This window comes from Polypterus senegalus, chromosome 13, assembly GCF_016835505.1.
Source record: "Polypterus senegalus isolate Bchr_013 chromosome 13, ASM1683550v1, whole genome shotgun sequence".
Lineage (NCBI taxonomy): Eukaryota > Metazoa > Chordata > Cladistia > Polypteriformes > Polypteridae > Polypterus > Polypterus senegalus.
In genome coordinates, this window is record NC_053166.1 from 2,198,254 (window position 1) to 2,214,512 (window position 16,259).

The window sequence follows — 16,259 nt, forward strand, 5'->3', positions numbered from 1 at the left end:
ATTATGAAGTACGTGCGGCTCTAGGGCTGCTGACGGGCGCTTTTAGTGCAGCGGGTACGAATGGACTGGCGATGATGAGGCTGAGAGTGGGCACTGCTGGGACAGCCCTCGCAGATTTTACTGGTTTTGTTGCCACCGGATCTAAGGACCGAGTAGCTGGTGTCACTTTACAAATGAAAGTTAGGACGTCCTGCTCTGTTACAGGATTCAAACTTCTGAATGGTTGCTAAAGTGCTGCATCTTAAGGGGGGCTGATAAGGGGGCTGCTGCAAGGTGTGTAAAGCAGGTTGGTTTTTTCTTTTAAACCATTTTTGGAATCTTTGGGTCACAAGCCCCCCTTCCCCTTATAAAGCCATTTGTCCGATGATGATTTACCTCTGAGGTGGGCCATCAGCATTTGTGAAGAGGGTCACTTGTGTTCTGTTCTGTGTATCGGTGTATTTACTCCCATTTTTTTCGACACCCATTGCACATCCAGTCTACCTGGACGGGGGTCTCTCTCTGAATTGTATTTTCCAAGTTTTCTTCCACTTTTTTTTTTCCCTCTCCCCCTACAAGGGGTCCTTTTTTGGGGAGTTTTTCTTGTCTTCTAAGGAAGCCAAGGCTGGTGGTGGGCTGTCAAAAAACAGGGCCTGTTAACACCCATTGAAGCCCCCCTTGTGTGATTTTGGGGTATAAAGTAAATTGTTGTGTGTGTCATTGTTCCGGGTTCTCTCGTGCTGGTTGGCATGTGCTGCTCCTTCAGACCCCGCCCCCATCCTGACATGGCATGATTAGAGTCTGTGCCAGCAGAAACAAAATGAGAAGCAAACACGCCTTCCACGACTGATGCTGCTCTCCCACCCGCCCGCGCAGACCAGCAGAACAAGCAAATGTATGCCCAGCGGTGAAAGGGCCAAGGTGGGCACCGAGAATCACACACGAGAGAGAGAGAGACCACCCACACACACACAACATTAACAGAGGATGGAAAGAAAAAAGTCCCTTAAATGTCCACCCAGTGGGGTTAACAATTTCTTGTTAACAATTTCTTGGGGGTCTCGTGTTCCTGTTTCGTAAAGTGTCGGAATAGGCGCGCCATTTTGGATTGACGTCACGTTCTGAGGTCAGACAAACTCGGACCAAGTTGGAAATCTGAATTGTGGGGGCATCCCTGTTGAAAATTCCGACTTCCAAGTTCAAGTGGAACACAGAGCTGCTTGACTGGCCTCGTCTTCTGTGGCGTAAGGATGGCCCGCCATCTTCTGAGCGTTCACGTTTCACGCGTGACGTATGACACATGACGTGTGTGTCATGGAGGGACAACAAGATGTGCACACCTTGAACAGATAAGAAGTCGTCTCTCGTGTTATTAAGGCCTCCTCTTTATTTTTGTCTAAACTGCTTTGCTTTGAAGGTTTAAAGACACATGAACTGCGGAGTTATTCGTATGCCTGGGCGTCCACGAGCCGCACTTGGCGCTTGAACCCCACGAGAACTTCGGGAAAGCTGATGGACGCCACGGCAGGCATGTGTGTTTAACGTCATCGTCTGGCCACACTTTCTCATTGGCCCGTCAACTCTAAAATGTCTGAATAGGAAGCGAGCGGTGGGAGCAGCCTGACTCGGTGGGCCAATAAAAGGCGGGGCCGACCACACCGAAAGGGCAGAGACACGAAAAAAGAACAAAACCCCAAACAGCACAGCGGCAACAGAAGGAGACGGGGCAGCTGGACACGGGGGACATGTCGACAGCAAGAGACCCTTCAATTTGAGAAGGGGCCTGATGTGCCCGTGTGAGGAGACGTTTGCCTGGATTGGAGGTTTGGTCACGTGTGGTATGTCAGCCAAGTGGGATTTTTGAGGGTGGCACAAATAAGAGTCGAGTCATAAGATGGCAGCCACACGTTTATTCGCTCAACACGACGTCCACAAACCTACAACAAACGGACCTCCAGCTGGACCAATCACAGGACAGCAGGCCGCGAGAGATCTGGACAGTTGACACCAGCGCGGGGACCTCAATGGAGGGGTCAAAAGTTGGGGAGCCACACAAATAACAAAGTGTCGGGCATGGTGGGGGCATTGAGGATGGTTCAGGGGGCAGGGACCCAGGGAAAAGTGGGCACCGTGGAGGGGCTATGATACCTCATTAAGAGGACTGAGGGGTCTAAGGATGGGTGGTTAAGCCAGGGAATCTGAACAAAGGGTCAAAGGTCAGTGGTGATCTGGCACGATACATGGAGAGGAGGGTTGACAGTCAGCAGTCACTAGCAGGGAGTAGAGGTGAGGGTCAGTGGTGGGAGGAGACCTCCGTGTGGGGCGGTGCACAGGGAGGGGTCAGAGGTCAGCAGCTGTGTGGGACTGGATGAGTCACACGTGTCCACTCTGTTCAGAAGTCAATCGTCGGAATTCCCAACACATGACAATAAAGGCCAACAACCAGAGGACTATAGCGAAGTCAGTGAAGACGATGAAGGCGATGGAGGCCATCCACTCTTCTTCACCCTGACCTCTGACAAAGCTGGGGGACTTGGGAGGGATGAGGTTGGTCAAGTTGATCATGTAGCCCAGCGTCCAGCCGATCTCCAAGTCATCAGCCTGTGGGACAAATGATGACAAGCAGGTTAAGATGCCCACCAACTAGCCCAACTAACACCCCCAATTCCAGCTCATACCTTTTTGTGGAACTCAATGTTGTCCCAGGATGTGCTGTTGAACTTGTAGCCGTCCACCAAGAGGGTGGTGATGTAGTAGCCTGAGGCGCAGTAATCACGCAGGCGGTCCTCCTCCTCAGTGGGGTACTCGGCCTTGAGCTGAAAAACACGAGGGAGGTGAGGACACGGTGGGCACTGCTGTCACTGGCACACAGTCAGAGAGTGACAGGCAGGCGGGCACTCACCTGAGCCCAGGTCTTCTGGCAGAACTTGCTGATGGTGTCCAAAGTGATGCTGAGCGATGCTTTAGGGGTCAACTTTAAAATGTCAAACGTGTTGAAAAAGGAAGAAAACGCCTGTGGACAGCAACAAGAGGGGGCAATTAGCATGGGTGGGGGGTAACCATGTGCCCCTGCCACACTGCTCAGCACTTCACAGGGGGCTCCATTACACACAGCATGGCCAACAAAGTACACCTAATCAGACCTGACATGGACATTGTCTGTCACGGTCATCATGAAGCACTGCATGGTACCTGATGTGGTCAGAGAACAGAAGTGCCCGTGGTTATCTAAAACAGCGGACCAGTTAGTCCAGCCATTGACACTCATATGTTGTGGTCATTCTTACACACGGCACTCTCAGTTATAAATAATATGATCAGGGCCAAGTGGTCAGTGTGTCAGGGTCAGCCAGGGTGGTAGTCTGATTAGACCAGGAGTGGCTACTTGGATTCCATGGTCATTGTGAAGCACAGAGTGGTCTCTAAGGAGCAGAGCCCAGTGTAGTCAGTGGTCAGTGCAGCGACCGTCACCACCTTGACCAGAAGAGCACATGTACATGTCACGGTCATTTTAAGTCACTGAGACAGGGTGGTCTCTATGGAGCGGAGCAGGTGATGAAGTGGTCACCAGTCATTTTTACACATCCACCCTGGCCCTGCACACGACTGCCCCGGGCACTTACAAAGAAGCTGCCGCTGATGGGGGGCTGGTAGACCCCATCAAAGGTGCAATCTGTTTTCGAGCTGCAGGCCTGGAAGTTGAAGATGCCCCTGATGACTTCCTGGCACTTGCTGACATTGCCTGCCCCGGTGAAGATGACCAGCGTGTTGAGGCTGGCGTTGCCCGAGTAGGAGACACAGGGAGAGTTGAAGATGTCGCCAAGCGTGGTGTTCAGCTGGTAGCCGGTGGGGTAGCAGGGGTGGTCAATGGGATTTGAGAGACTTGAGGGCTGCTGCTTAAAAAGAAAACAAAGGGGTGGACCGTGAGAGACGCTGCTCTGGCTGGGGCTGGACAATAAAAGTGGGATGGCATGGTCAGTGTAAGCGGGCATTATCCAGCTATGTGCCCAATAGGGTCAGGGAGATGGGAAGACATCTGGTCAGCTGACCCTCCCCTGTGGTCAGTCACTGTGCTGCGAGCCACCATCTGGTCAGCTCAGGTCAGTGACGGGCCTTCATTCGAACACTTTAGGCGAGAACAGGCCATTCAACCCAACAAAGCTCGCCAGTCCTCTCCACTTATTTCCTCCAAGAAAACATCAAGTCGAGTTTTGAAAGTCCCTAACGTCTTACTGTCTACCACACTACTTGGTAGCTTATTCCAAGTGTCTATCGTTCTTTGTGTAAAGAAAAACTTCCTAATGTTTGTGAAATTTACCCTTAACAAGTTTCCAACTGTGTCCCGTGTTCTTGATGAGCTCATTTTAAAATACAAGTCTCGATCCACTGTACTAATTCCCTTCATAATTTTAAACACTTCAATCATGTCACCTCTTAATCTTCTTTTCTTAAACTGTAAAGGCTCAGCTCTTTTAATCTTTCCTCATAATTCAACCCCTGTAGACCTGGAATCAGCCTAGTCGCTCTTCTCTGGACCTTTTCTAGTGCTGCTATGTCCTTTTGTAGCCTGGAGACCAAAACTGCACACAGTACTCAAGATGAGGCCTCACCAGTGCATTATAAAGGTTGAGCATAACCTCCTTGGACTTGTACTCCACAGATCAAGGCTATATAACCTAACATTCTGTTAGCCTTCTTAATGGCTTCTGAACACTGTTGGAAGTTGATAGCTTAGAGTCCACTATGACTCCTAAATCCTTCTCATAAGGTGTACTCTCGATTTTCCGACCCATTGTGTATTCAAACCTAATATTTTTACTTCCTATGTGTAATACTTTACATTTACTGACATTAAATTTCATCTGCCACAAATCTGCCCAAGCCTGTATGCTATCCAAGTCCTTCTGTAATGATATAACGGATTCCAAATTATCTGCTAATCCACCTATCTTGGTATCATCTGCAAACTTAACCAGCTTGTTACTTATATTCCTATCTAAATCATTTATATATATTAAAAATAGCAGCGCCCTAGCACTGACCCCTGTGGAACACCACTCTTAACATCGGCCAGTTCTGATGAGGTTCCTCGCACCATCACCCTCTGCTTCCTGTGTCTGAGCCAATTCTGCACCCATCTAAAAACATCACCCTGAACTCCCACTTCTTTTAACTTGATGCCCAACCTCTCATGTGGCACCTTATCAAATGCTTTCTGAAAGTCCAGATAAATAATATCATAAGCTCCACTTTGATCGTATCCTTTTGTTGCCTCCTCATAGAATTCCAACATGTTAGTAAAACACGACCTCCCTCTTCTGAACCCATGCTGACTGTTCAGAATAACTCCTGTCCTTGCCATGTGTTGCTCAATCTTATCCTTAATAATTCCTTCCATTAATTTTCCTGTGATGCTTGTTAAGCTTACTGGCCTATAGTTGCTTGGATCTGCCCTGTCACCCTTTTTATATAATGGGATGATATTTGCCATTTTCCAGTCCTTTGGAATCTCTCCAGTGCACAGTGACTTCCTAAAATATGTGTCAAGGGTTTATATATGTACTCACTAGCCTCCTTAAGAACACGAGGATAAATATTATCTGGGCCTGGTGATTTGTTTGATTTCATCTTATTTAATCTGAGCAGCACTTCTCCCTCTACAATTTCCAAATCCCTCAGTACCTCCTTAGTAGTTGTTTACCTCTGAGGTTATCCACTTGCTCACTTGTAAACACCTCAGAAAAATGTAAGTTTAGGGCATCTGCTATTTCATTGTCTGTATCTTTTAATTCCCTTTACTATTCCTGATGAACTTGACCTCCTCCTTAACTGTTCTTTTACTACTAAAATACTGAAAGAATCTCTTGGGGTCTTCTCCTTATCTGCTATATTCCTCTCCAACTGTCTTTTAGCCTCTCTGATATCCTTCTTAATGGTTGCCCTCATGTTCTCACGCTCTACGATTCTCTTTGCAGTCATTAGTCTTATATGCCTTATACAGCAGTTTTTCCTTTGCAACTTCTTTTTAAATCTTTATTAATCCATCGTGGAGATTTTTTAGTTTCCTATTACTTCCAAATTTAGGTATGTATCTGTCCTGCATTACATGTTTTTAAACCTGTTCCACTGCTCCTCGACTGTCTCCACATTTAAAAGCTTATCCCAGTCTATCCTACTTAGACTTTGTCGCATCTGCTCAAAATTAGCCCTACTAAAGTTCAACTTAACAATTTTAGTCTTTGCATCTGTACTCTTACAAAATACTGAGAATTGTATTACATTATGGTCACTTGACCCTAGTGGTTCAATCACCTCTACACCCTCAATTCTATCCTGATTATTACAGAATACTAAATCCAGACAGGCTTCACCCCTTGTTGGTGCTTTAACATGCTGTGTTAAAAACAGTCGCTGATTACTTCTAAAACTCCTGCTCTTGTGCTCCTCCATCTGTAAGGTTATCCCAGTTAATATTTGGATAATTAAAGTCCCCATGACTATAATATCCCCTGTAAACTTGCCTTTTGATATTACTAAAAGATGTGTGTTGAAATTACTGTCTGAATTGGGTGGTCTATAACACACTCCTAAAATAAGACCTTTTCCCTAATATTTTCCAGTGAAGCCACATGTCCTCACTAAGATGGGGCTCATCATCCAACTGAAGATGACTTACATTTAAATCCTGTTTGGCATAAACAGCAACCCCACCTCCTTTTCTGTTCTGTCTATCCTTCCTAAAAATGTGTATCCCTCTATGTTACACTCATCCCCATCTTTGTTATTTAGCCAGGTTTCCGTTATTGCTATAATATCATAATTATGCTCTGCTACATACAACTCCAACTCACTTACCTTATTTTTGATACTTCTAGCATTAAGGCAAGCTATTTTTAATGTGTTAATCCTTCTACTTTACGTGTTTGCTTAAAATTTACATTACTATGCATTTTTATTTCTACACCATTGTTTGTTCTTCCATGTATAGATCTAAACCTGGCCTGTCCTAAACTCCCTGCCCCCACTCCCTAGTTTAAACAATCCTCGACTAGCCTACACATACGCCTCCCCAATACATTGGTGCCCCTCCGTTCAGATGTAACCCATCCCATCTGTTCCAAAAGGAGTCCCAATGCCCCATAAACCTGTACCCTTCTACCCCTCACAAAGATTTGAGCCACACGTTAAGCCTTCTCTTCTCAATCTTACCTGGATTGGCGCGTGGCACAGGCAGAACTTTGGAGAAGACTACCTTGTCAGTTCTGCTCCTCAGCTTGGTACCTAACTCTTTGAATTTGGATCGCAGAACTGACAGACTACCCTTATGTATGTCATTTGTTCCAACGTGGACAATGACAACTGGATCCACCCCCACTCTGGCCAAGAGCCTATCCACCCTTCCAGGGAGGTCTCCCACCTGTGCTCCCGGAAGGCAACACACCATGCGAGACTCTCTCTCTCTGGAGCACACCTGCGCTTCAATCCCCCAACTATCACTGCCTTTTGAGGTGGCCCATTGGGGCTCCTCATCCCTGCCTACCACTTCAGAATCATCAGAGACACTGTCCAGCTCCACAGGGACCTGATTAATGGTTTGGCACTTCTAATTCTGGGGTTGATGCCCCCGGACAGTGTGCAACCTTTATCTTCAGTCCCACTGTGTACACTTTGGCCACAGTCTGGTCATCTCAGTCCATTTGAGAAAGGATTGGAGTCCAGCATCCATCCAATGAGCCCACAACTCTGGTCAATTGTGACCACTCATGTCAATGACTGGAATTCATATTTGGGTCAGTCATGGCTTCTCGCATTGATGGCTGAAGTTTGTCAGTTGTGCCCACTACACTCTGTCCCCAGAGTGTTTCACCTGATCAGGCTGGCCTGCACATTCCTGATGGCCTGCTCCTTAATAATAAATCCTGCGAGTTTAGGCGAATACTCTGACCCAACAGTTGGGTCACAAAGTGGCGAGACATTTATGGAGGAGTCCTGGAAGGTGCTCCCTCCACTGGGGACTCTATTGTCCTATTCCAGTGTCCTACTGGGGCAGACACAGGAGATGCTCGAGAGGTCAGGTCTCTCGTCTGGCCTGGTAACCTTCAGTATCCCCTCAGAGGAAATGGAGGAGATGGCAGGGAAAAGGGATGGCAGGCCATCTTTGTGCAAATTGTTGCCCCTGCAACCAGACAAGTGGCAGAACATGGATATACACAATGCATCCAGAAAGTATTCCCAGCGCTTCATCACTTTTTCCACATTTTGTTATCAGCCTTATTCCAAAATGGATTAAATTAATTTTTTCCTCAGAATTCTACACACAACACCCCATAATGACAATGTGAAAAAAGTTTACTTAAGTTTTGCAAATTTATTAAAAATAAAAAAACTGAGAAATCCCATGTACATAAGTATTCACAGCCTTTGCTCAATACTTTGTCGATGCACCTTTGGCAGCAATTACAGCCTCAAGTCTTTTTGAATATGATGCCACAAGCTTGGCACACCTATCCTTGGCCAGTTTCGCCCATTCCTCTTTGCAGCACCTCTCAAGCTCCATCAGGTTGGATGGGAAGCGTCGGTGCACAACCATTTAAGATCTCCAGAGATGTTCAATCAGATTCAAGTCTGGGCCACTCAAGGACATTCACAGAGTTGTCCTGAAGCCAATCCTTTGATATCTTGGCTGTGTGCTTAGGGTCGTTGTCCTACTGAAAGATGAACCATTAAGCCCCAGTCTGAGGTGAAGAGCGCTCTGGAGCAGGTTTTCATCCAGGATGTCTCTGTACGTTGCTGCAGTCATCTTTCCCTTTATCCTGACTAGTCTCTCAGGTCCATCCCACAGCATGATGCTGCCACCACCATGCTTCACTGTAGGGATGGTATTGGCCTGGTGATGGCGGTGCCTGGTTTCCTCCAAAGCGTGACGCCTGGCATTCACACCAAAGAGTTCAATCTTTGTCTCATCAGACCAGAGAATTTTGTTTCTCATGGTCCGAGAGTCCTTCAGTTGCCTTTTGGCAAACTCAGGCGGGCTGCCATGTGCCTTTTACTAAGGAGTGGCTTCCGTCTGGCCACTCTACCATACAGGCCTGATTGGTGGATTGCTGCAGAGATGGTTGTCCTTCTGGAAGGTTCTCCTCTCTCCACAGAGAACCTCTGGAGCTCTGACAGAGTGATCATCGGGTTCTTGGTCACCTCCTGACTAAGGCCCTTCTCCCCGATTGCTCAGTTTAGATGGCGGCCAGCTCTAGGAAGAGTCCTGGTGGTTTTGAACTTCTTCCACTTATGGACGATGGAGGCCACTGTGCTCATTGGGACCTTCAAAACAGCACACATTTTTCTGTCACCTTCCCCAGATTTGTGCCTCGAGACAATCCTGTCTCGGAGGTCTACAGACAATTCCTTTGACTTCATGCTTGGTTTGTGCTCTGACATGAACTGTCAACTGTGGGACCTTCTATAGACAGGTGTGTGCCTTTCCAAATCATGTCCAGTCAACTGAATTGACCACAGGTGGACTCAATTAAACATCTCAAGGATGATCAGGGGAAACAGGATGAACCTGAGCTCAATTTGGAGCTTCATGGCAAAGGCTGTGAATACTTATGGACATGGGATTTCTCAGTTTTTTTATTTTTAATAAATTTGTAAAATCTGAAGTAAACTTTTTCACGTTGTCATTATGGGGTGTTGTGTGTAGAATTCTGAGGAAAAAATGAATTGAATCCATTTAGGAATAAGGCTGTAAAATAACAAAATGTGGAGAAAGTGATGAAGCGCTGGGAATTGGTCAGTTGTGTGCACTCATTGCAGTTCTAGGATTGGCTCTCCTGGATCAGGTTGGCCTGCTCCTTCTTCTTCATGGCCTGCTCCATAACCATTAGAGTTTACATTGTGGTCAGTTTTGTTCACTCACTGGTCAGTGACTGGTTCCAGTTCTGGTCAGTCACGTCCACTCACAGTTTCCAGACCCCCCACCCACGCTCCCCAAGTGGCTCACCTGGATCAGGTTGGCCTGCACCTTTTTCATGGCCTGCTCCTTGCCGTAACACAGGTAGCTGTGCGTGTAGACGTTGTATTTGTTCTCGTAGAGGGTGAAGTTGGCCTCGTAGTTCTTGTCTTTGATAGCCACAGCCGTCATGAAGGTCAGCTGGGTGGACGCTCCTCCAAGATCCATCGCCCCTAGGATCTTGGCACTAGTTGGCGGCTTCGATTCATCTTCAAATGTGCACTGAAAGGGAGAGCAAGAGTGCCACCTGGTGGGAATGGCACAGCAGACAAAGTGGCCAGCGCAATAAGAAACAGAGAATGCCCAAAAGGAACTGACCAGAATGGACACAGAGCAAGTGACCAACACTCAAGCAAAATGGAAGACGTCAGAAGAGAGCTGCCCGCTTCTGCAGAAACAAGAGGGGAAAAAAACAGAGATAAAGTGACCACTGGTCAGAAAAATGAAGCAGGCCACAGAAAAAGTGACACCAGAAATGGGGCCGGTGTCGGACAAACTGACCCCAATGGAGATGATCTGATCAAACAGCAAACAGACTTAGTTGGCCACAGCCTCGAGAAACAAAGCTAGTGGCACTTGGGGACACGAGAACAGCAAAGGGCAGGCGACCAGCACCCTGAGAAGTAAAGCAGGCCACAGCAATAAGTGCAGAAGGAGAGATGGACAGGAGGGACAGTGGAGGAAACGAGCGAGGCCACCTGGATGGACTGACCTGGACAAGGGACGCAGCAGGTAGTTGATGGTCACCCAACGTAGGCCCCCTCCTCGTTTCCAGAGATGATGCGGGCACCGCGGAAGTCAAATGGGTAGAGCTGGATGAACTTGGCCACCTCGGTCAGCACCTGGTCAGTCTGGCTGGGGCTGGTGATGCTGTGGGATGGCAGCAGTAAGACACTCAGTGCCCGCCGATACCCCCTCCCCTCCTGGCATGCCCAGCCCACTGTCCTCTGACCAACTTACTTAAGCAGCCGCATGCCAGCAGTGGCACCCAGGTAGACGGGAGCCTCCCGCTGCTTGTCTTTAGGAACTTCACCCACCATGTAGTCCAAGCAGGCGTTGAGGGACTGACCGGCGGCCAGAGGGTTGGTGGCGTAGCTCGAGATTCCTGGGCCTGCGAGAAGACATTGAGAGATTTTAGGGGATAGTTGTGGATGGCAGACATCGGGGGGCTTGGGCCACCTGATGACAGACAGTGCTGTGACAAAGTATTTGCCCCCTTCCTGGTATGCTCCAGTTTTGTGTATTTGTCACAATGAGTGCAATACAATACAATTTATTGTATTTATTTACAATTTATTTTCGTGTAGCCCCAAAATCACACAAGAAGGGCCACAGTGGGCATTAACAGGTCCTGCCTTTTGACAGACCAGCCTTGACTCTCTAAGAAGACAAAAAAAGACCCTTGTAGGGAAAAAAATAGAAGAAACCTCGGGAATGGCAGTTCAAAGAGAGAGACCCCCATTCCATGAAGGTCGGGCATGCAGTGGGTGTCAAAAAGGGGTCAATACAATACAAGACAGAACAGAACACAAGTCCTCCTCAGTACAATAGAAATATGAGAAGTGCAGAGCAGAATTCAACAGGAGATGACATCCCATAATAGGATTTGGATTTGTTCAGAGAGTCCTGGAGACCTCGGCCATCAAGCTGCCTTCCTCTATTGGCCAATCCACAGCTGAGTCAGAGCAGGGCCAGCCAATCCGATGACAGGAATGGCTTTCAATGTTTAGACAAAGTGTAAAATCAGACAAAGGGAACCCGAGTGAAGACAGAGCACCATTTCAAAAGGGCCACTTCATGTCTTTAAGTTACCTTTTATCTGTTATGCCAGCGTGAAAAGGTAATTACCCCCTTAGTTCCTCATTCAAAGAGATGACTGAAGTTCATTGAAAACTCCACCCCAGCCAGGCCTGTTACTCTGAACCTCACCATACAGTGCATTGACCCTCACGTGACACCACAAGGCTTCTAGAAGAACGTATTGAGAATTTCAATGAAGGATCGATAGATAGATAGATAGATAGATAGATAGATAGATAGATAGATAGATAGATAGATTGAAAGGCACTATATATAGATAGATAGATAGATAGATAGATAGATAGATAGATAGATAGATAGATAGATAGATAGATTGAAAGGCACTATATAATAGATAGATAGATAGATAGATAGATAGATAGATAGATAGAAAGGCACTATATAATAGATAGATAGATAGATAGATAGATAGATAGATAGATAGATAGATAGATAGATTGAAAGGCACTATATAATAGATAGATAGATAGATAGATAGATAGATAGATAGATAGATAGATAGATAGATTGAAAGGCACTATATAATAGATAGATAGATAGATAGATAGATAGATAGATTGAAAGATTGAAAGGCACTATATAATAGATAGATAGATAGATAGATAGATAGATAGATAGATAGATAGATAGATACTTTATTAATGCTTTATTATTAGTTTTAGTGCCATTGGGCCTGAGGCAACTTTAAAAGGACACCAGTTATTTTAGCAGAGGGCCCTGCCTGCCTGCCTGCCTTTTTACTTTCACTTTCTTTGTTTTGAACGTCTGTGAGTCTCTAAGCTCTCTGAAGACAAAGCCAGCAGGCTGTCTTATTGAGGAACGAGCAAATGTCAGACCAGACCTCCAGCAAAAGAAATCCCAAAGAGATGAGGACGAAGCTGCTGAGCCTCCCTAAACAGGAGCAGGTGACAAAGCCACTTCTAAGGCTCTGCGATTCCACCATTATGTCCAAATGGAGAACATGTGGAAAGGGGGGCTGGGGGTCAATTTTAGGCCGGCCTGCCAGAATGACCCCTGAGGATTCCAGGATTTCAAAGGGGGTGTTTGAGAACTGTGCCCCCCCCAGTATTCACTCGGGTTTCCTTTCTCTGATGCTGCCCTTTCTCCAGAGGTCTGCGGCCATTCATTGTGTGAGATTTGCAAAAACAGAGGTGATTGTGACGGGGCATATACTTTATCACAACAATGTATGTTGTTCACGGGAAACACAAAGCACACAGAAAGACAACACACATCAGCCCACTCCGTCCCCACAGCGTCACCTACTGACCATCCACATCGCAGACCTTAGCCTCAATGACCAGTCCTGTGTTGTTCTGCTTGTCCTCCTTCCACTTATACAAGAAGAGGGCAGTGTGAGTGGACCCGGCGTCAAAGATCAAGCCATACTGGGGGGAGAGAGAGAGAGAGAGAGAGAGAGAGACAGTGTGAGCAGATCAGAGGGCACCCGGCAAGCGGATCAGAGGGCACCTCCGGGCACTTGTACCTTGAAGTCCACCGGCAATTTGACCAACGGCCGGTTGACCAAGATAAGGATGAGAGTGATGATCGCTGACACCACAGCCACTGTCACAGCCACTGTCACAGCCACCAGCCATTTGTTCCCCCATCTTCAGGCAGCGGCTGAACATGATGTGGTCCTGAAAGGCAAAGTGAAGAGACAGAGGCGCCTTAGAGAGGGGCAGCATGAGAGGAGGAACAACATGTGCCCACCTTCCTGTGAGTACTCTGTGTGTCACCAGCACCTTTAGGGACTCGCCCGCTCCAGGGACACGCAGGGCAGCATGCCAAGGTGCCACACGGGGTCAGTGCAGACATGCAAATCGACTGTTGTGCTCGTGGCTGCCATTATGGGGTGCTGGTATGGCCACTACAGGCAGAGCCCAGTGGGTGACGGGGGGCTCAAGGGTGTTGTCATTTTATTGAATCGTTTTGTTCTTTTATTTTTCTGCTCTCTCTATAAATAAAATCCTCAGCCTAAAAGTGCAAAGGTGATGTTTTTATGTTAAGCTTTAAAACGGCTTATTTTAAATCCTACATACTGTATCTATGTTTGGTATCATTGTTTTCAGAATTTATCGAACTTTAATGTGATTTTGTTAGATTTTCAAATTCTTATTCCGTTTTTAAATTAAAAAGTAAGAAGTATCAAGAACTCACGTCCTGCGAGATGAGACTTTGTGCCAAGAGGTTTAACCACACCTGGGGCCGGAAATAAAAGACAAAGAGTAGGACAGGTGCTGTACAGGCTCTTAAATGTTCAAAGCGCCACGCGAGATAAAGATCATCATCATCATCATCATCATCATCAGCAGCAAGCCAGCAGCTGATTGAGCAAAGAGGAGGTTAAAAAACAAAGTGTGTGTCCCACTGTATCACCGCGCGCGTAAGAGGGGGTGTAGGAGGAGCGACCGCGTCTCCTTGGGGTGCGTTCAGCCCGCCCCCTCTTCACGACACGAGAGACCGGGGGCGGGGTTAGCGAGTAAAGCGAGCGGGGGGTGAACCCCCCCAGTACGTTATACGTCTTTGTGAATGTCGTCTCCATTATTTTCCTGCATTTACACCCTGAGGTGCCTTCGTTCGACGTGTCACAGACATCTGAGGGTTTTTGTGAAAGCTGCTGAACCAGAAGATGACAAACGCTGGGCACGATGAAGATAAAGATGTCAAAGAGCGAGACGTCCAAACAAAAAGGAGAACGGCCTACGGGCACAAATACAAGAGACTAAAACTACAAAAAGAGAGAACCCCTAAGACAGGCGTCTGTGAAATAACAATGAAGTGAAACGAAGTGCCGCCTGCCCACCGAGGGTTAGGAAACAACAGGCAGGCAGCCTGCAGCCATATGAGTGCCAGCGACGTAACAACCCAAGAAAACAACTTAAACAAAGTTTGTGACTCTTACTGAAATGAGAAAGAAACAATAGGGGGGTTGACTTGAAGTGCATCCAAACCCCAAAGAAATCAGAAACATTCCCAGAAAAATGACAGCTTGAGGACAGCGAGACGCCCGCCGCTCCGCCACACGTTTCCTCCTCCTGTTTTTTCAGCTGCCATTTGCCTTTTTGTTTCCTGCTGGTTTAGAGATGACAGCTTGTGCTCCCTCTGGTGTGTCTTATTAAATCCTTTTTGTTGTTACGTCCTTTTTAATTCACCTTGTAGATAAATTCTTGACATATTAACTATCACTGTCTTTATTAATGAGGCCCGGGGGTCCTGCGCTCTTCCCCATTTTCGTTTCTGACCACGTTTTCTTGGGCCACTGCAGGCCGAAGCCTGCTCACTGACTTTGGGCTACTCCTGGGCGAGTGTGCGGAGCCCGTGAGATCACAGCAGGGTCCCACTTGTGTTTCCTTTTCATGACCACTTTGGCTTTGCCCTCAACACGCACCCGACGTACCAACGACTTTGGCGTTTCGAGCACAACTGACATTCGCTTTGTCTCGGTCTTAAAATCGGGCCAATGAGATGAGCTGCACTGCCTGCTTAAAATGAACCTCCATGGAAGTAGAAACAAATGCCAGGCCAGGACCCGCTGCCCTCTGAAAAAGACACACGACTTTGTGTCATTGACTGTCCCTGATATGTCACAGCCACGTGAGTTTCTTATTTTTTTTGTTATTTAAATTTTATTTTGCAAAGTGTGTTATGACTTCAGACACCCAAAAGGAATTTCTTTTGTCTTCTGAATATTGACACGTGGGCATTATGTATAAATAACTGAACCGCACGTTAATATGACCTTATTATTAGTTCTTTTTTACGTGTCTCATGTCACCATTTGGTAGCTTTGTCCTTTTTCTGACTTTGTTGCTAGGATGCTCTGCCCTGTTGCTAAGGGCCGCCTCTCCCAGAAGGGCACTATGTGCCACGTCGCGGAGGTTTCGATTTAAAATCCTGCGTGGCGTCCGAGATTACGGATTCATCTCTCCAAACACTTCAGCCATTGCACTCTTGGTATTTCATTCCTTCCGTTTCTCGACTTCCTTTACACTTTAAGCGTCTCGTTTTTTTTTTTGTGACCACTCGTCTTCTGGCTATCGTTATTTACGATTTAGCAATATGAATTTAAATCAGTAGACTCCAACTCTTTCGTGTATTTTCTATTGTTGATTTTTTATTTTCCCACACAGTCTGTAGCTGCGCTCCATGACTGGGGACCTCTTTAATGTCGCGTCTTTATTGCGTTGTCCCGTTTATATTGTGTGTCTGTTTAAATGTTTTCCCCCGGAAACAAAGGAGGAAGGAGAACGCTGGAGAGCCGTGAGCCCGCGAGGTGGGCCATCGCTAAATAAACAAGAGTGTGAGAAGGAATGGAGGACCAGTTAGAACTGGGACACTTCACTGGAAACCAAACAAATACGAGCTGACACTCTGGTCACGCTTGCTGCTTTCGATGGCAAACAGTCGACTGCTTCACCATCACTGCACAAGCCCGACACGCCGAGGA

At 46.9% G+C, this 16,259-nt stretch overlaps 1 pseudogene; it reads right to left on the reverse strand.

The window, feature by feature from the left end:
* Positions 1 to 2,352: 2,352 nt before the first annotated feature.
* LOC120542617 lies at positions 2,353 to 15,242 on the reverse strand (annotated as a pseudogene).
* Positions 15,243 to 16,259: the final 1,017 nt, after the last annotated feature.